General features: G+C 38.5%; 1 protein-coding gene across 1 annotated transcript in view; it reads right to left on the bottom strand.

Moving 5' to 3' along the window:
• Positions 1 to 26,561, bottom strand: part of LOC5574236 — a 162,063-nt gene that overhangs the window by 98,007 nt on the left and 37,495 nt on the right. The gene's annotated exons all lie outside the window — the stretch shown is intronic.

Raw genomic sequence — 26,561 nt, 5'->3', positions numbered from 1 at the left:
ACGAATTTAGTACTATACCATTTAATTCCACTAGAGTTTGTATCCTTTGACAGATACGCGTATTTCGACCTCAACTGTAAGGCCGTCTTCAGTGTCGTGTACTAGACTCGACTTGAAGAAAACCATCGTATGCACACATTATATATTAACACTAGGTATAACCGTATTTCCCTACCCATTATTATTTTTTAACTTAAAATTTATGAGCTTTAGGTACATTCCATCCCTCTTTTGTTGAAACTTTAAATGCTGAAAGGTACATCACGGGAACGATTAGTAGGTACCAAGTTGAATAGCCATGTATTGCCGTTGCCGTTGTCTCTGTTGAGTAGCGTCGTAGGTACCTGTTTGCAAATTTCCAGACTCTCCGCCACATCCAGTTTCCAAGGAGAAGAAACATTTCTCAAAATTTTGATATCGGCCGTCGTAATTGTATGTCCTTCTGAAAAGATATGTTCTGCCACCTTAGATTTGAAATCGTATGTCATCCCCTTGTCTATCGTCTTCTGAGCTTTTCCTATTTCCGCTAAGTGTTCCTTGAATCTAACCTCGAGAGACCGCTTTGTTTGACCAACGTAGACCTTATTGCAGTGGGAACAGCTGATTTTGTAAACACCAGCCTTGTTTAGTGTGTTTACCGGATCCTTGGTGGAGCCTAACGAAGTTCTAAGTTGGTTGTCTCTGCTGGAAAATACCAAATCGATTCCGAAATTCCTTAGCTTTGGGCGGAGCTGTTTGCTGATGTGTACGTCGTATGGGATGGAGACTCTCTTCATGGGTTCGGTGATAGGGGTTAGTGTCGTCAAAGCATTCCGAATTCGCTGTCTTTCCTTTTTGTCGATGATAGCTTTTATCGTCCTTTCCTTGTATCCGTTGATCCTTGCCGTCTCGTAGATATATTCCAGTTCCTTGGTCTTTCCGTGTTCGCTGAGGGGTAGAGTCTGCATCCTGTGGATCATGTGGTGAAACGCTGCCATCTTATGCTGGAACGAATGATTCGATGTGTAAGGGATAACTCGCTGGGTGTTTGTAGGCTTCCTGTAGATTTCGAAATTGTAAGTTGAACTTTCTTCCCTGGTGACAAGTAGATCCAAAAATGATAGTTTTCCATCCTTCTCCTCTTCGTGGGTGAACTTGATATCCTTGTGTACGCTGTTGATTGTATCCAAAATTTTAGCCAGATCGTTCCGCTTGATAACGCTGAAAATGTCGTCGACATATCTCCACCATTTATCCGGTAATACTCCTTGTTTCTTTAAATTTTCCTCAAAATTCGCCATGAATAGTTCGCACAAAAACGGGGAGAGAGGGTTTCCCATGGGGGCTCCTTTCGTCTGTTTGTAGAAATTTCCTCGAAATTGAAAGTAGTTTTCGTCCATGCACAATCTTGCCAACCTCATGTATGTCCTGACCTTTCCTTTCCATGCTGCATCCGTCCTTTGGGGTAATAACCAGTCCTCGAGAAGATTTAGGGAATCCTTTACTGGAACGCTGGGGAAAAGTGCCGCTACGTCGAAAGAAACCATCATCTCGTCATCCTCGATGTGTCCTGACTCTAATAGTTTCTGGGAGAACTCCTGGGTGTTTTTAACTGACCTAGTGGGGAATGGATTCGGCATACTCTGGAATTTCTTGACTAACCATTTCGCCAGTTTATGAGTGGGGGATCCGTCGGCCGAGATGATTTCTCGCATTTCCTTTCCTGGTTTGTGAATCTTCGGTAGTCCTTTAATCCGTGGAAGAATGGGGTTTGACTCTTTCAAACGAGCCTCGCCAATAATTGCCTTGCAGTCCTTCAGGGTTTTGTCCGTGAGCTTGATGAGTCCGGGTAGTGGATCCACTCTCAAATGTCGGTAGGGGCCTTCGTTGATCTTTTTCGCCATTTGTTCGTCGTAATCCGTCTTGTCCATGATGACGACTGCGTTGCCTTTATCCGCCTTGATATAGAATACTGGTTTATCCTTGAGTTCTTTCACGATCCTCGTCTCGTCCTTGTCTGCCTTGCTTCGTTGTCCTGTTGTAATGGCCTTTGCTACGATGTTCCTCGTTGTGTTCTGGTCCTTTATTGGTACGTTTTGGATGATTGCTGTTTCCATGTCTACGATTATTTTCTCCACATCAGGCTTCGTAGTCACCGCATATGCCGCATATGCCGAATCCATTCCCCACTAGGTCAGTTAAAAACACCCAGGAGTTCTCCCAGAAACTATTAGAGTCAGGACACATCGAGGATGACGAGATGATGGTTTCTTTCGACGTAGCGGCACTTTTCCCCAGCGTTCCAGTAAAGGATTCCCTAAATCTTCTCGAGGACTGGTTATTACCCCAAAGGACGGATGCAGCATGGAAAGGAAAGGTCAGGACATACATGAGGTTGGCAAGATTGTGCATGGACGAAAACTACTTTCAATTTCGAGGAAATTTCTACAAACAGACGAAAGGAGCCCCCATGGGAAACCCTCTCTCCCCGTTTTTGTGCGAACTATTCATGGCGAATTTTGAGGAAAATTTAAAGAAACAAGGAGTATTACCGGATAAATGGTGGAGATATGTCGACGACATTTTCAGCGTTATCAAGCGGAACGATCTGGCTAAAATTTTGGATACAATCAACAGCGTACACAAGGATATCAAGTTCACCCACGAAGAGGAGAAGGATGGAAAACTATCATTTTTGGATCTACTTGTCACCAGGGAAGAAAGTTCAACTTACAATTTCGAAATCTACAGGAAGCCTACAAACACCCAGCGAGTTATCCCTTACACATCGAATCATTCGTTCCAGCATAAGATGGCAGCGTTTCACCACATGATCCACAGGATGCAGACTCTACCCCTCAGCGAACACGGAAAGACCAAGGAACTGGAATATATCTACGAGACGGCAAGGATCAACGGATACAAGGAAAGGACGATAAAAGCTATCATCGACAAAAAGGAAAGACAGCGAATTCGGAATGCTTTGACGACACTAACCCCTATCACCGAACCCATGAAGAGAGTCTCCATCCCATACGACGTACACATCAGCAAACAGCTCCGCCCAAAGCTAAGGAATTTCGGAATCGATTTGGTATTTTCCAGCAGAGACAACCAACTTAGAACTTCGTTAGGCTCCACCAAGGATCCGGTAAACACACTAAACAAGGCTGGTGTTTACAAAATCAGCTGTTCCCACTGCAATAAGGTCTACGTTGGTCAAACAAAGCGGTCTCTCGAGGTTAGATTCAAGGAACACTTAGCGGAAATAGGAAAAGCTCAGAAGACGATAGACAAGGGGATGACATACGATTTCAAATCTAAGGTGGCAGAACATATCTTTTCAGAAGGACATACAATTACGACGGCCGATATCAAAATTTTGAGAAATGTTTCTTCTCCTTGGAAACTGGATGTGGCGGAGAGTCTGGAAATTTGCAAACAGGTACCTACGACGCTACTCAACAGAGACAACGGCAACGGCAATACATGGCTATTCAACTTGGTACCTACTAATCGTTCCCGTGATGTACCTTTCAGCATTTAAAGTTTCAACAAAAGAGGGATGGAATGTACCTAAAGCTCATAAATTTTAAGTTAAAAAATAATAATGGGTAGGGAAATACGGTTATACCTAGTGTTAATATATAATGTGTGCATACGATGGTTTTCTTCAAGTCGAGTCTAGTACACGACACTGAAGACGGCCTTACAGTTGAGGTCGAAATACGCGTATCTGTCAAAGGATACAAACTCTAGTGGAATTAAATGGTATAGTACTAAATTCGGTTTTTTTCATCTACTTATAGGTATTCTACTAAACAGCTCGAAGATTTATTATCATTATTTAGTTGTTTAACTTTGTCGAAGACACCATTTTTGTATCTCATAACTGGACTAAGATATAAGCAAACAAAGTTTTGGCTCACTAGCGCCATCTTGGGAATGGTTTCCGAATTTTTAAGGTTCTATGCGAATAGGTGATATTTAGTTGTTCAACTTTGTCGAAGACACCATTTTTGTATCTCATAACTGGGCTAAGATATAAGCAAATAAAGTTTTGGCTCACTAGCGCCATCTTGGGAGTGTTTTCCGAATTTGTAAGGTTCCATGCGAATAGGTGATAATTAGTTGTTCAACTTTGTCGAAGACACCATTTTTGTATCTCATAACTGGGCTAAGATATAAGCAAATAAAGTTTTGGCTCACTAGCGCCATCTTGGGAGTGTTTTCCGAATTTGTAAGGTTCCATGCGAATAGGTATTATTTAGTTATTGAACTTTGTCCAAGACACCAGTTTTGTATCTCATCGCTGGACTGAGATATAAACGAAGCAAATATTTGTACGCTGGAAAGTTGTTTCATATGTTGCTTATATATGCGACATTTGTTGACGTCTGTGCGCCACCTGGTGAGTTAATTCTGAATTAAAATAGTTACCAAGTGGAAGTCAGCAGTCCTGTGATCAACTTTGCAGAACACAGTTTTCTCCTAAACCTCTTTATTTTCAAGATATTTGCTCTACAAGTACTGTCCTATTTATAGGACGCTGGGCGTTCGGGGCTTCTGTCCTATTTTTAGGACGCTGGGCGGATATGGGTTAATCACGTGGTCCTCTTTCGCAAAGCGCACCTCTTGCGAAAGAATCAGATGCTCATCATCTAGTGTTACGCTACCTACATCGTGCTAGAGGGGCTGCCTCCTCGGTGCTGACATGATACAACATTGTCCGTTTGTTCTTTACATGATGACCATGGTCACAGCCATCACAACCATCCACCTTTATCAGGGCTTTGGACCTGTAGCTCTGGTTCTCAATAGTTTCAAGTTCTTTCGGACATGCTACTATGGTGAGCCGTCATACGCTAGCGGTGTTAACCAGCAGCAACAACGCCTCTACGATATTTTTTTCTTCTTCTTTCTGGTGTTACGTCCCCACTGGGACATAGCCTGCTTCTCAGCTTATGAGCACTTCCACAGTTATTAACTGAGAGCTTACTATGCCAATGACCATTTTTGCATGCGTATATCGTGTGGCAGATACGAAGATACTCTATGCCCTGGGTAGTCGAGAAAATTTCCAACCTGAAAAGATCCTCGACCGGTGGGATTCGAACCCACGACCCTCAGCTTGGTCTTGCTGAATAGCTGCGCGTTTACCGCTACGGCTATCTGGGCCTCTACGATATGCTGCTGTTGAAAATCAACAAGTTAACCCAAAATTCCCATCCCTTCCAAAAATGATTGTAGTCTTTAACCTCGACCAAACCGCGTGTTTCACGGTTCCTCAAAACGAATCAATAGAATCCAAGAATAATAAATATAATCCGGTTCCGTTATGCCTAAGAGCGCTTGAGCCTGCTCAATAAATGATTAGGTAAAAAAAAAGGATTATGTCTTCGAGGATCTGGTTACGTCCGCGGCTACAGATCAAAGCTGTGCTGAAGCTGTTCGATTCTTGGTCGGTCCAGGATCTTAATGGAAATTTTCTTGACTGTTCTGAACATATTTGAAACTGTACTGAACACTAAGCTGGTAAGCAGGCTCAGACCCAGAGAAGAGGAAGAAGAAGATATCTCGGGTGAAGTTATTTAGCAGGTTAAGGCTAAGTAGCCCGTCATTCGTTTTGGCAGCCATGTTGACATTGAAGCCCGCAAATTCAAGTTGATAAAACTCAATCCATGTAGTTACCAATGATCCGGAAGAGTATCTCTATATGTGTTCACATGTAGAACATATGCTGATACTTTGATTGAACATATGCTGATATCAGCTACGTCTGTGCAATACCAACTGGTTTTCATCAATTCAAAATTGTGACAGGATTATGCAACAATAATCAACGACGCGTACAAATTTCAATGACAATCTACTTCGCTTCAAGAATAAAAAAACCCGACTTATAAATGGCGCTAGTTGCAACCAGTGATGGAAAGTGGTGAACATGTCTGCTGAACCGAAACAAAAACAAAATACTCGCAAGCAACAGAGTGCTGATTTATTCGCATCTGTCGTGCTCGTGAGTATACGAAGTAAAAGTGATTGGTGAATGTTTGCGTTTGGGAATAAGTTATTTTCCTCTGGGATTTTTGGATATCAAGGGTTTTAAACTATAACTGGTAGTTTACTGTTGATTTAATGGATATACAATTGGTTTGTCTGTCATAATTCTAATAAAAAAAACAACAGAAATTTCACTTGAAAATGTCTCTAGATACCGTAAGAAATTTCTTCAGGAATTGTTCCTCCGGTTATGTGTACTAGATAGAATTTCTATCACATGTAAAAATTTGATATCAAAAGGTTTAACTTCATGAGTTTCCTACAAACATTCGTTGCAAAGATACCTCCATAATTTGTTCTAAATACACCTCACTCAAGCAGTTTTTTTTAAGAGTGACAAATGACAAATTCAGTTTATCGACGGATTCCTCTTGAATCTTGAATTTCTGTATGAGTTATGAGTTTTTGAGGAACTTTTCAAGAAAACTGAAAAATATACAGGGAATATTTCTGAACTATTCTCAATAATTTGAATAACTCTGCACAGTTCCTCAAATTAATTTCGTGGCCGCGAACGGTTTTGTTTTCAACTGTCTGTCACGTTTTTTTCGCGTTCTGCGTGTTGAATTTTCAGGCAATTCCAATGGTGTTTCAGCCGGTGCTACGCCACCCAGATTTTCTTTAGTTTGTGATTAGTGGGATTAGTATGATTCTGACTTTGGTTCTGACCATTGTGCTGCGCATAGTTGTGTGAAGTGTAGGTCCTCAAATTGTGTGTGTGTTTTGATGACAGAAATTATGTATGCACGTATGTCGTAGTTCTATTGAGATACGAAACCGTCTAGAGGATATGAATTTAATTTCTATACAAAATGATTGATTTTTTTTTGTGGAAACAGCTGCTGACCTTAAGATCAACGAACGGATTTGGTGAGTTTGTTCCGATTAAATTGCTTACACTGCAGGACACGTTTTTGTCTCAAGCACCAAAATACCGCTATTAACTTAAGTAAGGGTTGCTAAATTCATTGTCGTTTTAAAAAATATCATAACACATCTAGTTTTTGAGATATTGGCTGTTGAAAATGTGATATTTGACTATTTCAGCCAACTTGCATGCAAGTTTTCCAGCTTGTATGGCAATTTACTTGCTTAATTTGGCTATAACAATATTTATCAACAAAGTTCATAATACTTTCGATGTTCAAAAGTTATTTTTTGATGGTTCAGAAAAGTATTGTGTTTTGCCATATGAGAGAAACGAAGAATTTTGTATGGAGACTGCAGACATTTTGAAAAAATCGATTTAATCAACAATTTAATACAATTTCAACCAAATCATATCTGAAATGAAAGTTACAGTCTTATTATGCATGTTTGGTGAATAATATCGCAAATAAAGTTTGATAAATCATACCTTAAATTTCATGTATATTTCAATGAAAACTGTGTTTTACACAACTTTGGCGACCTGTAGCTAAAATTTGCGACGTGCTGGAACATTTCTGAGAATGGCATCAGATTCAGCGAGAGATACGCAAAAATGTCGTTTTTGTTATGCTGTGTTATTTTCTGGGCTGTTTGTATCATGGGCTAGGGTAAACACATCTTCTCGTTCCAGAGAGCGTGTAATGGACACAAGGTGTAAATACCTGTGCCACACCCCTGGATGACAAACGCGCATGGAGTGATATTAACTTTCTTAGCTGCGTCACTCCCAACGATGATAGAAATATTGCATTCTGACTCTGATCCAATTACAAAAACATACATTACACATACACTAAATTTCAATTCGGTCACATCACTCACTTATAGTGAATCCTAGACCATTACCCTTCCAAACATCCAACTCCTTGACATCTATGAGGGCGTCGGTGAGTCGATGGCCTCTCTTCAAGTAGGTGTCGTATGATCATTATCCTTTCCTTATCATGTCTCTTCATCTCTGACTTCTGATTGGATGGCTATTTCTTCCAAAATAGTTTTCCATTAGCAATTGGAATAAGAGTGGTAAAGTAACTAACATGACAGTTTTCAGTATGCAATCTACGAAATACTCCGTTACCACGTAACGCAACGCAACAGTTCCTCAAATTGATTTCTTGAAGAATTAGACAGGGATTGCTTGGAAATGTTCACTGTGAAATTGCTGCTCTGGTGTATATTCTGTATTTCCGAACAAGTTCGAGATAACATTCTAAAAAAAAAATATGTGGAAGAATTCCCGAAGGTGGCATACATAGAAATCTAAGAAGAAATGTTGTGACCAATATGTTAGCGGTTGCTCGAAAAAAAAAAATAGTTTTACAACAGATGTTTGGCAAGTTCAATACAAGATACAACAGTTGATAAAACCTTCAAATTAATTCTGGTAAGATCGTTGATAGAAGACTGATATTTATTTGGAATCCTATAATTATTCAAAAAGTTCATCATAGGAACGATTCAAATATGACGTCCATCGTATTTTGGGATTTCTAGTCCGCCCCTCTCCTCTCTGTCACGCTTTTTCCAATACCTTATACACGTACTGTCACACTTTCGTAGAACCCCTCTCCCCCAAATGATGGACGTCATATTTGAATGACCCCATACCGCAATTTTACATGAACCAGGATGCTGACGAGAACAAAAACTAAATTCAAACAAAATGTTTACATACGCGAGCAAAGCTTGAGATATTGAAAACTAATATTGATGTTGTGATGTCGCGAATTTCGATAACTCAGTTTGCTGTCATTTTGGTCGTTTTAACGGTTATCAAAACTGAGAACAAAAAAATGTTCCCATAAAATCCAATTGAAAACTATTTTTGCTATCAGTTACTGCAAATTGAAAACTGTTTCTGCTATCATGGAGGGCAAAATGAGAACTCATTGAGGTGTATTAGCGTTGGGAAAATTTGTGTATAACATCGATGTGACTGAATCGATTCACATTGAAACTTCCGAATCGATTCACCGATTTAATCGAATCCCTTGAATCGATGTTTTTGAATGGATTCGAATTAAAATGTATGAAGTTTGAAATGAAACCAAAAGTTTTTACATTCAATTTTTACATCTTAAAATCAAGCATGGAAAAATTCACTCACTCTCACGAACGCTACCGATAAAATATCTGTAAAGTGTCTGTTGCCACCGAATTTTCAGTGACTGCCGAACGCTACTAGGATGAGCGCAATCCCAACGAATCGCAAACGATTGAGATAAACCGAAAATGAGAAGATATACGGAGCGGAGAGAGCACCAATCCGCTCTTAAATGGGAGACACGAAAGAACGCGTTCGCCATTCAATCACTGAATGCTTTCTGCGAAATGTACAGATTTTGCGTTCACTGAATCATTTCGCCTTGTGTATTCCCAGTCAGTGAACGCTCTTCAGCTCTCAAACACAAATGCCACTCGTGCGGAATCGGAATGTAAAGAATCATTCGCTACTGCAATCGGATGCCTTCGGCACAAGGAGTCGATAGTGAATCATTCTGTTGCCGTTTTTGTCTAACTTGTCGCTCGGCGAACAAGAAGAAAGCACATTGGAAATTGAAACACTCAGCTCGGTTGGACAAACGGCAATCTCGCTCTTGACCGCTTGCGGAAGTGAGAAATGCAATATTCGAGTGAATGTTTCCCATGCTTGCTTCAAATTATATCATTTTTGAAATTCAATAGAACAGATTTACTACTTCAAGGCTAGAACAAAATTGGAATTTAATTCCATTTTTCGGAAAGAAATATTCACCAAGTTCAACAAAATTAATTGAATCAAAAAATCTAATGCAGAAAATCGATTCACCCGGTTTCACATGTCCCACACATCGATTCAAAAAATCGAATAATTGGAATGATAACATCGATTTTTTCAATTGATATTGAAACGAGTCTGCGACAAAAAAATGCCTTATTTTTATATTTCCATAGTCTTTATACATGTAGCACGAAAAAAAAATATTTTTATATAAAATGAAAACATCACCAAAAATTTAAAATGTGATAAGAACGAACACAATATATGATATTGAATATTCAAATAACAAATTGATATCAAACTTTGATATCAACTTGATGTTTTCGACTTGCTTTTTTTTATGTTGGACTTTGCAGCAAACTAGTTGATTTTGATTTTTTTCCTTGGCCACGAGGGTAGCCCTTCTGGCTACGGTCATGGCTACCTGTCAGTGGAAAGACTGTTACGGAATTTTCTCGTAAGGATCCGCTTGTGGTAATTAAATTCTATTTTCTGTATCTGAAAATATTCATGAGCTTGAATGATGGAAAATATTGTTCAAAAGATAAGAAGTTATTAGAAGGATTTGGGGATATTTCACCTAAAGAAAACTTAAACATAATTGAACAATTATCAATCATTAACCTGTCATACACAGCAGCACTGCCATTCCGATGATTGTCCTTCTTGAAGGAAAACATGCGCTTTCCTTAGCCATAATCGCTTCTTATTTCCTTCTTAGAAATCTCGAACAAAACAGCTTTGTCACACCAGAGAAGATATATCAATTGCTTCCACTATCACTTAATTCATATGCGTGGGACACTACTGTGGTCAGCGCATCCAATCACAAAACTCCTGCCCACCGAATTCCAGCCTGATTAACAATGGAGCACGCCGAACAAATTTGTCGCGTTTCGCGCGTCGCCTCGCCGTCACTCTTCTCGATCACTTGTTTCGCTGTTTTTTGGCGTTTGTTCTTGTTCGTGTTATTTTGTCACAGTTGATTTATTGGGAACGCTGCGTGTGTGCCGCCAACTTTTTTTTATTGTATTATATGGTAAGTATGGGGTGGACGGGGCAAGATGGGCATCCTAAGAATGAGGTGCAAAGAATACTTGAAATATTGTTCATAGTTAACATAAGTAATGCTCTAGATATTCTACAAAAGATTGTGCTATCACTACAATGACAAAAAAAAGTAAGAGTGAACGCTACAAAATTACAACTTTCTGATGACATCTTATATAAAATAGTATAATTTTGGATGCGGTGTTTTTAACAAAATTTACATAGTAATGATAGTTTTTCAGTTCAAACTTGGCCCTAGCATATACACTCCCGTGCAAAAATTTGGGTTCATCCCCTCAAAAACATACAAAAGTGTTCTGTCCATATATGTCCAAATGTTTTCTTAGTGTGTTTTTTTTTAAGTAAAAATATAGTCTAATTCAAAAAATTTTATTGAAAAAATACATACGAAGTAAGAATAACTCTTTATAACTTTCGATTGCGGCTTAGAGAGTTTAAATTGGACGTGTAATCCCAGAGATATGGGCTGAACACTTTTGTATATTTTTTAGAGGGTGAACCCAACTGTTTGCACAGGAGTGGTGTACATATATTAATTTTCATCATTATTGCAAATAAATTATTTCAAAACTACAACAGAAACCATATAAACAAAGGTTGCTCATTTTGCCCCGATGCCCATCTTGCACCGTCTACCCTTAGTTATGTAGGAAAAATCTGGTTCCGAATCGACATCGAACGAGACACTAACGATGCGTGCGAAAATATTTTTATTAGGCATGTGACGATTTATCACACATTGTTTGGCGGGGGTGCAGAGGTCTCACCGATCTAGTGTTACGATTGCGGTGGTTTGCGGCGAGAGAAGATTGATGGGCGAAGATGGGCTCCTTGTGGATTCGGAGACGAAATCTTTATTGGTGGAAGCTGCTCGTAACATAATTAAAAATATGCATATTGATTTTCTGAATCTGTTCTCCGTGTGTGTTGATGAGTATTGTATTACAATTCCAAACTAATGAATTTGGACTGATTTATTTTATTTCCTTTGATGCGTGCTTGCTATTTGCAGATTTTGAATGCAGATTCATATTTCAAACATGTTTTGAAATCCCAACTTCGAGTACGTAATGTAAAATTTATCCAGTGAATGAACCCTCTAACGGCATCATCGGCGGTTAGTGTCACCAAGCATTTAGCCGTATCGTGCTAAGGAGTGTAGGTTCGATTCCCGTCTCAGGCCGGAAAACTTTTCGTCAGGATTTTTTTTTCGACTGGGCGCTTGCATGCTAGTCCGTTGTCTAGTGTGGTGCTTCCTTCAAAGGGCAAAATGCCCACTGGAAGTATTAACGTGTCCGTGTCTTAAAGAAAAGATCCGAAGCGAAGCAAAGCAAGCGAAATCCAAAGAGTTATTTACTGAAGTAGTTGTTGTTATCTCACGCGAAATAAAGTTTGTGCAGCAAACTTATGACGTGGTCGGTTATAAATTGCTACCGCTTCGTCTTACTAAGCAGAAGGTGATGCGTTCAATACCGGTCCCGTTTATTGTATTATCAACCCTAAACGATAAAAAAACGTAAACTTTGAAGAATTCCTCCAAATTACCAACACCTTACTTCCCGTGATATCCTCTGATAGAAATATTGAAATATCTGTAATTATTCTATCTGGGCATCCGACTTATCCCATTCAATTCAATTCAATCCATTAAGGGCCAATTTCTTCACCACCGCTTAAGCCTTAAAAACGGTTTAATTATATGGGTAAACGTGGTTTGCGGCTTAAGCGAAGGTGAAAAAATCGGCCCTAAATCTGACACATGAATTAGTCAGGCGTATGCTGGCCGGGTGAAGAATGCATGAATCTTGAACAAGAGCCAGATATAAGTCCCAAATGTCTGTCTAAGGTGACGAATCAGAAAAATTTGAAACCTACTTCTGCAAATAATTTTCCTTCTTTTAAGTCCTTAGATTCCGCTTACTATAATCGATATCAATAAATGTGTATTCAATTTTAAATGTCTTCACATACAGTTATTTCGGTTGTTCTAGCAAATATTTGTTTAAGGAAAAATCATAACTCACGAACCATAAGAGATAGAAATTTGGGTTCTTGGGCAATGTTGTTCCAAATAAGTTGTTCTAAAACATTATAAAACATGCCTGAATGCGTCAGCAAAAAAAAAGTTCATATTATGATCTCGTAAATCATGCGGGGCACCCTCATTTCACATCACTGAAAAAAATGTCTGAAAATATGGAGAAACTTTGCCGAAGACACCATATATCTAAAATAGACGGGTTAGGCGCAATCATTTGTGTCTTTCTAGATATGGCTTTGGGACCAATGCGCATAGGAGGTAGGTGTTTTGTTTTACTGAAATGATTAACAAATCCCGGACATGATGTGTTGCGTATCATGATTGTTACAGAGAGCAATGAGTGGAAGATATTCTCAATGCTCTCAGAACTCAATCCTTGGGCAACATAGATATGTCGCTCTCCGTGTAAGTGTGGAACATCTATGAAACCAGATTATCAATGAAAAAAATCTACACATATTATTAAAATAGAAGTGTGTTTAAGAGCTTGTTTATAAATGGAGCAAACAAAACTAAGAAAGCCCTCGCCAAGGATTAAAAGCCACTTTAATAAAAATAAATAATAATAATAACTGAGCACTCGAAACTCTTTAATTATTTTTTAATTATGGACATTAAACTACATAGTTATTAACGACATGCATAGAGTATACTCATAAATGTGAGAAAAGCAATCAACTGCAACTTCCTGGCTCACTAATTGTTAACTCTTTGTTAATACAACAACAAAAAATGAAGTCATTAGCCAACAACAGTTAATGCTGTCAATGAAATTGCAAAAGTTGACACTTTATTTGTGCTCTAAAGGTACACCTTGAATGCAACAGCATTCCTGCCATATTCCATTCACTGAAAAAACCAAGGATTAGCCGTCCCGACAGGGCGAAACAAAAGTCTTGTTTATATCGCCATAAAATCACCATATTGTATCGGAACAGCGGTCCCAGATTTGTTCAATAAATGCAAAAAATATGCATAAATTTTGAAACCGTTGCACGGATTCGCCACAGATGCTGCAGAAATCTGCGCTTGCGTTAGAGGAAGATTTCACCTGGTTCCGATGACTTTAGTACGATCGTAAAATTCAATTCGATTGTCAACGATATTGGCGTGCGATATCTATCTTGAAACCTAGAAACGTTGATCCAATCTTTCCATTCGCAAAAACTCCCACAGCTAATGGAGTCGTTCGATGTGTCGTTCATTAATGATGATTGCTTCATTTGTGGACTTGGGTCGAGTTGCACGCGCGTTCCAGGATTATCGACTTGTAGTAAATTATAGTCACGTCCAGTGCCAAAATTTTCGGGTAAAAATTAATTCGAACCAAACCAATGTGCCATTGGCAAGGCCTAACTAATCAACATTTGCCACTATATCAGTGTGCTTCTAACGCAAATAAGAAGAAAGCTAGGAGAAAGACCTGGCCAGCGCCAATCATATTACCGATTAGAAACAACCATATTGGTACGTGCCTTGAATAGTTTATGGCAGCTTTGCAGCCAATTTTGGAGATCAAATTTGGTCCCACGCGATAGCTGAATTAATGGTTGTAGTAATCAATTTGCTGACTGCCGCCTGTTGACATCGCACACCATCAATATCGTCGCGGATTTTTTTCGATTCAAATACAGAAGATACCAACCACTTGCAAAAGGTTTCGAAAAATCGATAAATGATACGTTAAATAGGTCACAAATGATGTTCCCGTTTAAAAAAAAATCTAGTTTTGACTTCTGAAGTGTGAAAAAGGTAAAAAAGGCAGTGCTTCGGAAAGCCCAAGCAAGACAGTTTGTTTTCGGGACGCCGGGAGTTTGTGTTTCGTTCTCGCACGTTTCGCTGGGCAGTGCTTGGAAGAGCCAAAGCAAGACAGTTTGTTTTCAGGACGCCAGGAGTTTGTTTATGTTTTTAGTTTCGCGCGTTTGCGGGACGCCGGGAGTTTGTGTTTCGTTCTCGTGTGCTTCGGAAAGCCCAAGCAAGACAGTTTGTTCTCGGGACGCCGGGGGTTTGTGTTTCGTTTTCGCGCGTTTTGCTGGGCAGTGCTTCGGAAAGCCCAAGCAAGACAGTTTGTTTTCGGGACGCCGGGAGTTTGTGTTTCGTTTTCGCGCGTTTTGCTGGGCAGTGCTTCGGAAAGCCCAAGCAAGACAGTTTGTTTTCGGGACGCCGGGAGTTTGTGTTTCGTTCTCGCACGTTTTGCTGGGCAGTGCTTGGAAGAGCCAAAGCAAGACAGTTTGTTTTCAGGACGCCAGGAGTTTGTTTTTGTTTTTAGTTTCGCGCGTTTGCGGGACGCCGGGAGTTTGTGTTTCGTTCTCGTGTGCTTCGGAAAGCCCAAGCAAGACAGTTTGTTCTCGGGACGCCGGGGGTTTGTGTTTCGTTTTCGCGCGTTTTGCTGGGCAGTGCTTCGGAAAGCCCAAGCAAGACAGTTTGTTTTCGGGACGCCGGGAGTTTGTGTTTCGTTTTCGCGCGTTTTGCTGGGCAGTGCTTCGGAAAGCCCAAGCAAGACAGTTTGTTTTCGGGACGCCGGGAGTTTGTGTTTCGTTCTCGCACGTTTTGCTGGGCAGTGCTTGGAAGAGCCAAAGCAAGACAGTTTGTTTTCAGGACGCCAGGAGTTTGTTTTTGTTTTTAGTTTCGCGCGTTTGCGGGACGCCGGGAGTTTGTGTTTCGTTCTCGTGTGCTTCGGAAAGCCCAAGCAAGACAGTTTGTTCTCGGGACGCCGGGGGTTTGTGTTTCGTTTTCGCGCGTTTTGCTGGGCAGTGCTTCGAAAAGCCCAAGCAAGACAGTTTGTTTTCGGGACGTCGGGAGTTTGTGTTTCGTTCCCGCGCGTTTTGCTGGGCAGAGTTCTGTTTGATCCTTCGACCTTGACGCTTGCTCCTGGGCAGTGCGTCAAGAAAGCCCGACCAGTTTTTTTTTTATTCTTTTTGGGTCGCGCTTTTTTTTTTTTTTTTCCTGAGTGCTTTTTTATAGCCGAGCAAACGAGTGAAGCCGAAAGTGGATTGTGGCTGCTCAGTCAAGGATAACGGATCAATTGGTGAGCTCGTTTCATGCTACTATTTCTAATCTATAAAATATGTATGACTGCACATTCAATCGTTACAATGGTGGGATGTAAATATGATTTTTCAACAAACTATGGATGGTTCGTCACTGTGAGTGTCGACAGAAACTCTGATTCATGATTTATTTATGTTTAACATTTTTTTCAGAACACCTCTTATATACCTTTATTTTTGTAATTAAAAGAACTTTGAATGGTTCGACACTACAAGTGTAGACTTGCGAAAGGTTCACTTTATTCAACAAACTTTGGATGGTTCGCCACTGTAAGTGTCGGCAAAGAATAAGAGTGTTCTATGATGTCCCATCCAATCGAGTTTTTTGTTTCTTTTCAAATGAGTAAAATATAATAACACATGCTTTCGTCCTGACAGCTGTAGGAATGTTACATTTAGGTATTTGTTCAACAAACTTTGAATGGTTCGTCACCTCAAGTGTCGGCATAATTTTCCTCTACATAGAAATTGTTCATATCAAATGAAAATATTATATTTACGTATAAGCCTGTATATATCTCACAAATCATTGTTTATCATGGTCTAATCGCTTATCAAAGTGAATCCTATGACCCAACGATCCTCCCCATTAACAAACATCCCTCCCAGTAACCTTTGTGGAGATGCAGAGGCAAACACGGTCTCCAAAAAGCAAAGGTTACACACTAACATTCCTTCCCCCAATCCCACCTGACTGCAAGGACGTGGCCGGCGCCGTTATTGACTCTGTATAAATAAAGGCACTGAATTATGCACACTGAAGAAGATTATGGCCAATCCCAGCCGAACTTCTAGTTGATTCTTTGTGCATTTTCACTGACTTCGGTCAATCACGGAATAGCAACCATTGATATGTGTAGTCAGTCTAAGCTAAGCTAAGCTAAGCTGAAGTGTGAAAAAGGTAAAAAAATATATTGAATAGACATAAGATTGAGGAGATAAAACCTCAAACTTATGTCTATTCCATGTGTTTTTTACCCGTTTTTCATACTTTCTTACTCATGGTAGCCGGTCTATTGGTGGTGTATTATCATTAGAATACCTTCCAGATACAACTAACCGGAATATTAAAAAAAAACTTCCATTTTGCATAAATTCGTATAGATTTTGCGGCAAAAAAAAACTAAGGGAACTCCTATGAAGTTTCCTTTAAAAAATTCTGAAAAATATTCTTGGAATAGCTCTTCAATTTCAAATACAGTTTTCAACAAATCTGGTAAGTGTATTTGGAAAATATATCCCGAGCAGATGCGAAGTACTGATTATTAAAACGTGATAATATTAAAACTTCCTTCCTCAATCTTCTGAACAATATCTAAAATGGTAAGATCTTGCACAAGCTTTAAACTTTATGACAATGATATTCCAGGAAAAAATTTTAGATATTATTTATTAGATCTTTTATCTCGTATATCAATCAAGTCAGTATCACGAGCTCCAGTTGAGTGTCGTTCATATGAGATTGCAACATTTTCACAAATATGTTTTTCACTTATTCTTCAAAAACAGCCCAAGCAATACGCTTCGTTTTCGGGACGCCGGTAGTTTGGTTTTTGTTTCGCGTGTTTTACTGAGCAGTGCTTTGGAAAGCCTGAGCAAGACGCTTCGTTTTCGGGTCGCCGCGAGTTTGTTTTTATGTTTCGTTTCGCGCATTTTGCTGGGCAGTTCTTCGAAAAGCCCAAGCAAGACGGTTCGTTTTCGGGGTACCGAAAAGTTTTGCTATTCGCGCTGTGTGAGTGCGAAAAGATATTCGTGTTCAATCGAGAATGGATTACCAACTGGTGAGCTCGTTTCATGCTTATGATAACACATTTTTTCATGAAAGCGTTAGTTTTATGTAATATTCAATCAAACTTTGTATGGTTCGTCACTACAAGTGTCGGCATTATGCTTGTTTTATACAATTCTAATATACATATAAAATTTTTGATATTACTGAAGATATTTTTTGAATTGTTCGATATTATGAATGTTGACGTATTTCTTAAAACTTCTACAAAAGACTTTTCTTCTTGAGGCAAAAATGCACAGCAATACACTTATGTAATTTTCAAACAAACTATGTATGGTTCGTCACTACAAGTGTCGGCATTATTCCTGTTTCATATAATTTATAATATATACATATATTTTTCTCTTTTCACCAGTAATAAAAACTTCTTTTGAATGGTTCGACATTATAGATGTTGACGTTTAATTTGAATCTTTTACCAAAAACTTTTCGAGACAAAAATAAAAACTAACAATAAGTATAAGTCGTATTTTTCCTCCTTATCCATGAATCGCATCACCGACCAAAGGTGACTCCCAGATCTTTTCCTGTTCCACTAATAAACACCCTTCCCGTGATGATTGTGGAGATGCAGAGTTATTCTCGGTCTCTAGAAGCAACATTCATTACACCCTAACATTACTTCCCCATCCCAACAGACTGTAAGAACTTGGCCGGCGTCGTTATTGATCAATAATATTAGATCTGCTAAAATTGCACTCCGAGAGTAAGCGAAAGCTCCTATCCCTTATTCATTTGGATCGCACTGCAATTATTACCAGTTCCGATCAATCACGGAGTAGCAACCATTGACATGTACAGTCAATCTATGCTATGCTATGCTATGCTATCAAGGGCTCCATCCCATTACCCCGAACGCCATTACCCCGAACGCCACTACCCCGAATGCCACTACCCCGAATGGGTCACTACCCCGAAAGCCATTACCCCGAATGGGTCATTACCCCGAACGCCACTACCCCGAATGAGCCATTACCCCGAATAGTATGAGATACAGTGAAATATATTGTTTTGCGGGCAAAAATGCGTCTCTAATGAAAACTGGTAATTAATGGCCCGTAAAATTCGTCGGTAAAATGTTCATCATACATTTTCCCTTCTTTTTTATGTCAGCTCTTCTTTCGAAATATATTGTTGGCAACTCTTCTCATTCTTTCGGAGACGGTACCTTTTTATCAGCCCAGTGGGCACTTTCGCAGTTCAGGGGTTCATTTACAAATTTCATAACGCCAAAATTTACTATTTTTGACACCTACCCACCCGTTCGTACCACTTTTTGCATGGACAACATTTTTTGTCCCCTTCAGCGTTACGAAATTTGTGAATGGGCTTTTGATAAAATAAGCCGTTTAATGACTGAGAGCTCTCCTTGTTAACTTACCATTATTATACATGTTCTATTGTCCCTGGGCATAGAACGTCAAAGAAATGCTCAATGCATAAGATCCACCACCGGAGGAATTTGAACCCATAATCCTTAATATGGTCTAGCTTAACAGCTGCGTGAACACAGATTTTTGAATTTCTTGGTGGTGTCCATATTTCAATTTTGTTTTAAAGCAAATATTTTCCTTTCTTGTGTATATATGTTGTGTCATAGCATGATATGACATATCATATTGTTACATATCACGTTGTTACAGTGATCATTCACGTTATAGCTGCAAACGTTTCACCAGAAATTTCCCCTTCTTTCTTAAATAGACTGTTCTTTCAAGTTTTCGTTGGACAAGCTAGTCATTAATATTTCCATATAGAACAGCTTTTTTTGAAGGAATATATCCTGAAGGCATTCACTCAAGTGAATCCTCCTATAATTCTAATCAGTAATTTTCCCTTTCTTTCATCTTCTTGTATTGAAACAGACAGGTCTCTTATGAATTTGCTTACCGCTTTACTGTCATCATCATTTCTTCATTGTGCTGAATCGGAAAAAAATTTTGATTATCTCATCGAAATTCAAATTAATGATCCCACAAACCAACGAAAGTTTTTACTGTAGCGGCAATCAAAGGCCGCCGTTTTTCTAACATGTACAAGTGTATTAACGTTTCCTTGCTTTAGTGGAACGGTTGTCTATCAGGTTGGTTTTTAAGCGGGTTCCATAGACGAACACTTGCAGCGATTATCTCAGGGTGATCTTCCATTACCACCGTTTACGAAACAAAATCTTTAAGGAGATCTTAATGCTAGTAGCCCGACACCTATAATAAGTAAAGGAAGTGGGTTCCGACGTCCAATAAGAAAATGTACTACATCCTAATTTTGTGCATATTATGGCTATCCTTTGCATAATAAATTCACCCTTTTTTTCGAAATAGGCTGTTCTTCAGAGCATTGCAATGTGGCTGTGTGAATCTCACCAAAATTAGAGGACAAATCGAAATAAAACTTAGTATTCAAAAATTATTAGCTAAAAAACTAGCTGCTTTTATATCTTCTAATGTTTGAAATATAAATTGTTGAGCCAAACTCGTTAAATACTCATAAGGAATCGTATAATTATCTCCCCACTATCTCACTAGAATAAGTTCCAAATTTTATGCATTCGGGGTAATGGCGTTCGGGGTAGTGACCCATTCGGGGTAGTGGCGTTCGGGGTAATGACCCATTCGGGGTAATGGCTTTCGGGGTAATGGCGTTCGGGGTAGTGGCATTCGGGGTAGTGGCGTTCGGGGTAGTGTCATAGAATCGCTATCAAGTCAGTATCACTTTTTTTTTTTTTTTTTTAAATCTTTATTTGAGTGTATTTTAACACACGAGGGCTAGTTCTACACTTAGTCAGTATCACTTTCAGCAATCCATATCATTTTTTTTAGGCTTTTTTCGTTTGCTTTGGATGAGTGAAAAGTTCCTTGCATAATCAAGATAGTTTACTTCGAGAAAAATCCTTGTAGGAAATCATTGATTGAAAAAAAGTATTCCTACTCAATTTGCCCATAGATTTTGCAGAAATTCCTTCATAGAATCCGTGTAGGAGAATTTCAGAATTTTTCCCAGTGATACCTTCAGGGATATATTCTCAGAATTTCCGATGTGTCCTTTAAAAATGTCCTCTGAAAAATCTTCCAACAATTTTTCAAGAGATATTCAAATGAATCCCTCCAGAATTTGCTTTAGAAAATTTTTCTGTATGCTAACGCACTAATATCTCATATCATTTCCTTCAAAGATAGTTGCGAAAATTCTCTCCAGAATCCTTCAACCTTTTTTCCAATGATTTCTTCCAAACTCTAGGAGATCTTCCAAAAACTTCTACGAACAAATTTTCTAGGAGATTTCAAAAATATGATTCCAGGATTTCAAAAAAAAAAAATTGTTGATAAATTTTTGCGAGAATATCTAAAAGGGTGACCTCAAAGGAATATTCCCAGCAATCTATAAGAAAGTCTTCTAGATTTTTTTACGCTGATTTTTAATAATTTTAAATAAGTACTCCAAAGATTAGCCCAGGAGATCTTCTAGGAACTTCTCCAAGAGATCTCCCAAGAATTCAAGCAGGAGTGCTTCCAGGATTTCTTACATAAAATATTCTAAAATTTTTCAATGAATTCTTCTAAATTCTCAAATTAGAATTTCCACCTACAGTAAATATTCCAGCAATTCCCTCGATGATTCCTATGCAATATTCTGAAAGTATTCTCTCCGATGTTAAACCCGGATTCCACCAGAACATCCTGAATTTTGCCCAAGGGGGCTTTAGGACAGTTGGTCGAATGACGTTTGGTTGAATGATATTTGATTGAAAGTACATTTAGTCGAAGGGACATTTGGTTGTAAATCTTTAGAACATTCCGTCGAATGACATTTGATCGAACGATGATTCGTCGTATTCGGTCGAAAGCTTATTTTGACAATAAAACATTGACAATAATAATTTATATTACTATCCGCGATGTAAAGTGTAGGTAATAAGTATCATAAGATTTATTATTGACTTCTGATAAAAAGTCTGTTTGCCCAATATAAACTTGGGATCCAATGTTTTTCCGTTGTGCAAAAACGGCCTTATATCTGTTGATCTAAACAATTTTTCAATCAACTATTACAAAATACTTTTTCCCACAAATGTCCCTAAGACCAAATGTCATTCGACGAAACTTCATTACCCAAGGTGACTTCAGGACATCCATTTAGTCGAAGAGATATTTGATCAAATGTACATATGGTCAAACATATTCAGAACATTCCGTCTAATGATTTGTGGTTGAACGACGTTCGTCTAACGGAAATTTGATCGAAAGCTTATTTTGAAATGGTTTATTTAAAGATCATCTGATAAAATAGACATGTGGCAGAAATGCAACTTCTGTAAAATGGTTTGAACTTCCACAAATTAGGTGGAATAAAACGTTCCATGTGCCAATCCAAAAACGGTTGAAGAATGCAAACATTGACAAGAATAATTTATCCTTCATTGACACAATTACATATAGTACTCGCGATGTATAGTGCAGGGTAGATTGTCAATTGTTGCACAGGTTAAAAATGCGCCAATAATTGCACACCCATAAGGAATGCATGGACTGGGCAATAATTGGTCCGTTCTTAGCCTGTGTAATGATTGGCAATCTACCCTAGGTAATTAGTATCATAAGATTCATTATTGACTTCATTGACTAACAATTTATGAATCAAACATTAAAAAACAATGAAATTTATTTAAGCTATTCGACCAAATGTCTCTTCGAGCAAATGTATGTCCAACCAAATGTCATTTGACCAAACGTCATTTGACCAAATATCTTTCGACCAAATGTCCTAAGCCAGAGCATTACCCAAGGTGGCTTTAGAACAATCGGTCGTACATTTAGTCGAAGGGATATTTGGTCGAATGGACATATGGTCGAACATATTTTGAACAACGTTTCGTTCAAAGGAAATTTTATCGCAGGATTTTTTTGAAATGGTTTATTTATAAAATCGACATGTGACCGAAATGCAAGTTTTGTAATAAGGTTTGAATTTCTATAAATTCAGTGAAATAAAACGTCCCATGTGTCCCATGTCCCATGTAGATAATAAGAATCATAAGATTCATTATTGACTTCTGTTAAAAAGTATGTTTGCCTTAAATAAACTCAAGATCCAATGTTCATCCGTTGTGCAAAAAATCTAGCACGGTTTTATAACTGTTGAACAGAAGGATTTTTTTAATCGACCATTACTATACACTTTTCTAATGAAATGTATGTAGTCATTTGACCAAATGTCCCTTTGACAAATAAAATTTTGACTGAATGTCATTTTACCAAACGTAATGCGAACATATGTCTATCTACCAAAGGTTCTAAGGCCGCTTTCTATTGCATATCTACGTTTTCGACCAAATATCCAGTCAACAACATGTCCGTTCGACCAAACTTACTTTGGCCTAATAGTCATTCGAACAAACTTTATTCGACTAAATGTCATAGATTCGATAAAAAGACTAAGATTTTTTTTAATTATTCAATCTCTTTGTGTATTAGCGACAAAACACTGGTTTCGAAGCTAGTTGGACCAAACGTAAATTTCTTATTCATACTATTTTGAATCGACCAAATATCCTTTCGATGAAATGTCGGTTCGACCAAATGTCATATGCTTTATATTGCAATTACATGTTTTCGACGAAATGTCTCTTCGGCTAAATGTCATTAGACCAAATGTCATAGATTCGCCCAAGGTATCCTCTGGTTCATGAAACTCTTTTAGACATGCTTGTAGAATGAATCTCTTACAAGAGTTCTTCAGATATAACTGAAATGGTCATACCAGAGATCGTTTTTGTTTTTCTTTCAGAACTACCTCATGGTTTTTTCAGGAATTTCTCAAATGATTTCTAAAAAATGTTCTTGATAATTCTCTGGAGAAATACCTACATAAATTGGACTTTTGGAATATCTTTCTGAATTTTCTGGAGAAATCTCTGCAGGAATCTTATGAACAATTTCTGAGCTATCCTTGGAGAACACTTTGGTAGAAATCTTAAAGAAATCACGAACGCAATTTTTGGAGGAAATCATCAGTTAGATTGGGAAAATACACTGGATGTAAAAAAAAATTGAACCAAATTTATCAACAATTTTTTTCTATAAATTCTTCTGAAATAAAAAAAAAGAACCCTAAAATATCCCGAAAATTGTTTTTGGCGGTATTACTGTAGATAATTTTAGTTACTGGTTATTACTGGTTGAAAGAAGTCCTGAACAAAGATGATGTAGGAAACATAAGAATCAGGATGCATTCCTTGAAAAATAATGTCCAAAACTGTCGGTAATGTGTCGTCACCAATGTTCTCTTCCCAAGACTGCCTCGGTTAATTCTAATAAATTCTAAAGCGACTAAGGAAACTGGATATGCGCAGAAATTCAAGGTAGGTATTACTGGAAAAAAGTGAGCTTGATGGATTCCTCCTCAATGATGCAGTTGAGATTAATTTCTGATAAGTCAATGAAACGCCTAGTTCGAAGAGAAATGAAGGTAGATTCTAGATGATGAGCTTGCAGCACCAGTAGCAAGAGACGCTGAAGAACGTGAAATGTTTTAGATGGAAACAAAAATTGCAAACCTGCTTCTTTCAGGAGGAAGTGGAGTTGGAGGGGACGGAATAGCTGTGCCGGTTTCAAAGAACCTCAACCTTAGAAGCTCAACGCATCCCGCAATGGCTACGTGCGACGATCCGAGATGTGCAGGGATACTAATGAGAGCATCTTCCGATCAGGAGTGACGTGACCAAAAGGTGACAGAATCACTTCAATCACAACACCTGAATGCTGCCTACACTGCGAACGCAGGCAATGCAGGTCAAAACATTGGAGGATCAGCACGGCGGACGACGAAAATCTAATCGGCTCTCACTTTGTGGGAAGTTAATCTATTGGAGCTGAACTCATGAGAATGGGCCTGGAGAAGCTGGCTATCTGTCATGCATAATCCGGCAAAGAATATGTACCGGTGGAGTCGAAGGAAGGGATAATATGCCGCATCTACATGAGGGGCGACTGAAGTGTTGAGAACATCGCAGCGATCACCATTCTAAATGCGGCATACAAAGTGTTATTTTTCCCACATCATCTTCCTTTATATGTCTCCTTCGGCTAACGAGTTCGTGGGTATCAAATCGGTTTCGTCGACACAACTGGTCGGCAACGGACCATTCTTTACTGTACGATAGATAGAAATGCCTTGAATGCTTGGTTACAACTAATCATCTTTTTAACAGATCCAATCAATTTATTTGCTTCGCGGAGGGTATTGTCTGTCAGACAACGTAAAAGTCGGACTGATGATGAACGCGTTGAAGATACAGCCATACTGATAGGACGATTCAGGATTCAGTTTAGTATTGCAGGCTTAGTTTGCAGTATTGCAGTTTACAGTATTACGATAGATGGGAATACGTTTGAGGTGCTAGATGAATACATCTAGATTGGATTCTAATTTAAGGCGGGTCAAATAATTCGACGGCGTATTGTTTGTTGTAGTCGGATGTACTACATGTTCTAGTAAAAGCTGAGCTCATTGAAAACACATTACAAACACACGTCAAACCCCAGAAATCCATTCCCCAGAATAGGCCATTCCCCAGAATAGTTTTAATACATTTTTAAAGAGCGGAAAGAAAGAAGCTTGGTTTTGTTTAGTTTTTTTTGTCGATAAAAAAGCACTTACAGAATTGATTCGAATTCCCAGAAGCATCAAATCCTGAACATCGACGTCCATTCAGCCAAAATATTATTTCGTGAAAATCATTATTATGGATCTCAAGGGAATGCTATTGGAATTGAGTCCAAAAAACTTTTTAAAAGGCGAGTGTTTTCTTCTCTTGTATCAGGCAAACCATCTAAGAAGCCATCCATAATCCACTTGGTCAACTATGGGGGGTTGAGAATTTAGCCAAAGACCACGGCCCATACTTATTTCAAACCTTTTGTATGGACAAAGGACAAAAGGGGATAAGGTGGTCTTGAAAACCCAAAATAAACGTTGTTTATGGCTAGATCTGACCAAAATCTGTATTAGAAAATGCTTGATGCTGTTTAACAATTTACACAACTGCTTAACATGGTTGTTTTACTTTTCCCCTAGTGTCGTTTCCCCGATTGTCATCCACAAATGCCAGCTCTCCCAAAGACCCGTTTTCCCGAATAACTCGTTTCCTCAAAAAGTGATGCAGTTTAAACAAGTCTCCAGGGATTCGGGGACTTAGGGAGCAATCAAAAGAAGGAGATATTATAGATTATAAGGTCATTCTAGACTAAACATATCTTGCCAAAAATACCGAGGACGGTGAAACTTGAAAGAATCGCCAATCAAGCATATCAGATGACTCTTTTACACCACCAAACGCAAAAAGTTATGACAATTATGAGAGCTTAGAACATTTCAGAGAACTGGGATGTTCGGGAAAACGGGGTATTCGCGGAACTGACATTTGGGAAATCACCATTCGGAGAACGGACATTCGTAGAAAAGTAGCACAGATAAACTGCTCTTACATTTGTCATACTATGTTTTATGATCAAACTTGATGCAAGTTATTCGAAAACATTTTTTTTTTTCGTGGTTATTCTTCCTTCTTTTCAAATTGGTTGTTCTTTCTAAATTGGCTTCTTTTTAAATTGGTTGTTCTTCTAAATTGAAAGGATTTGTTTTTTGTTTTTCTTTCATAGCATATTCTTCTTTCTTTTGAACAATGGTTGTTCTTCCTAAGTTTATTGTCTTCGTAATTATGAAGAACAATGAAATATAAATACAGTAGAAATTTTCCCTTGTCTTTGATAATTTATATTTACAGAAAACTACTACTGTGAACATTTGGGCAGAATCCATCAGCTCTAAGGAAGGGTTAAACGAGCTTGAAGTTTGCAAGTAGAAAATCGTCCAAAC

The sequence above is a fragment of the Aedes aegypti genome, chromosome 3 (genome assembly GCF_002204515.2).
Source record: "Aedes aegypti strain LVP_AGWG chromosome 3, AaegL5.0 Primary Assembly, whole genome shotgun sequence".
Classification (NCBI taxonomy): Eukaryota; Metazoa; Arthropoda; class Insecta; order Diptera; family Culicidae; genus Aedes; species Aedes aegypti.
This window is presented reverse-complemented; position numbering and strand designations above follow the sequence as displayed.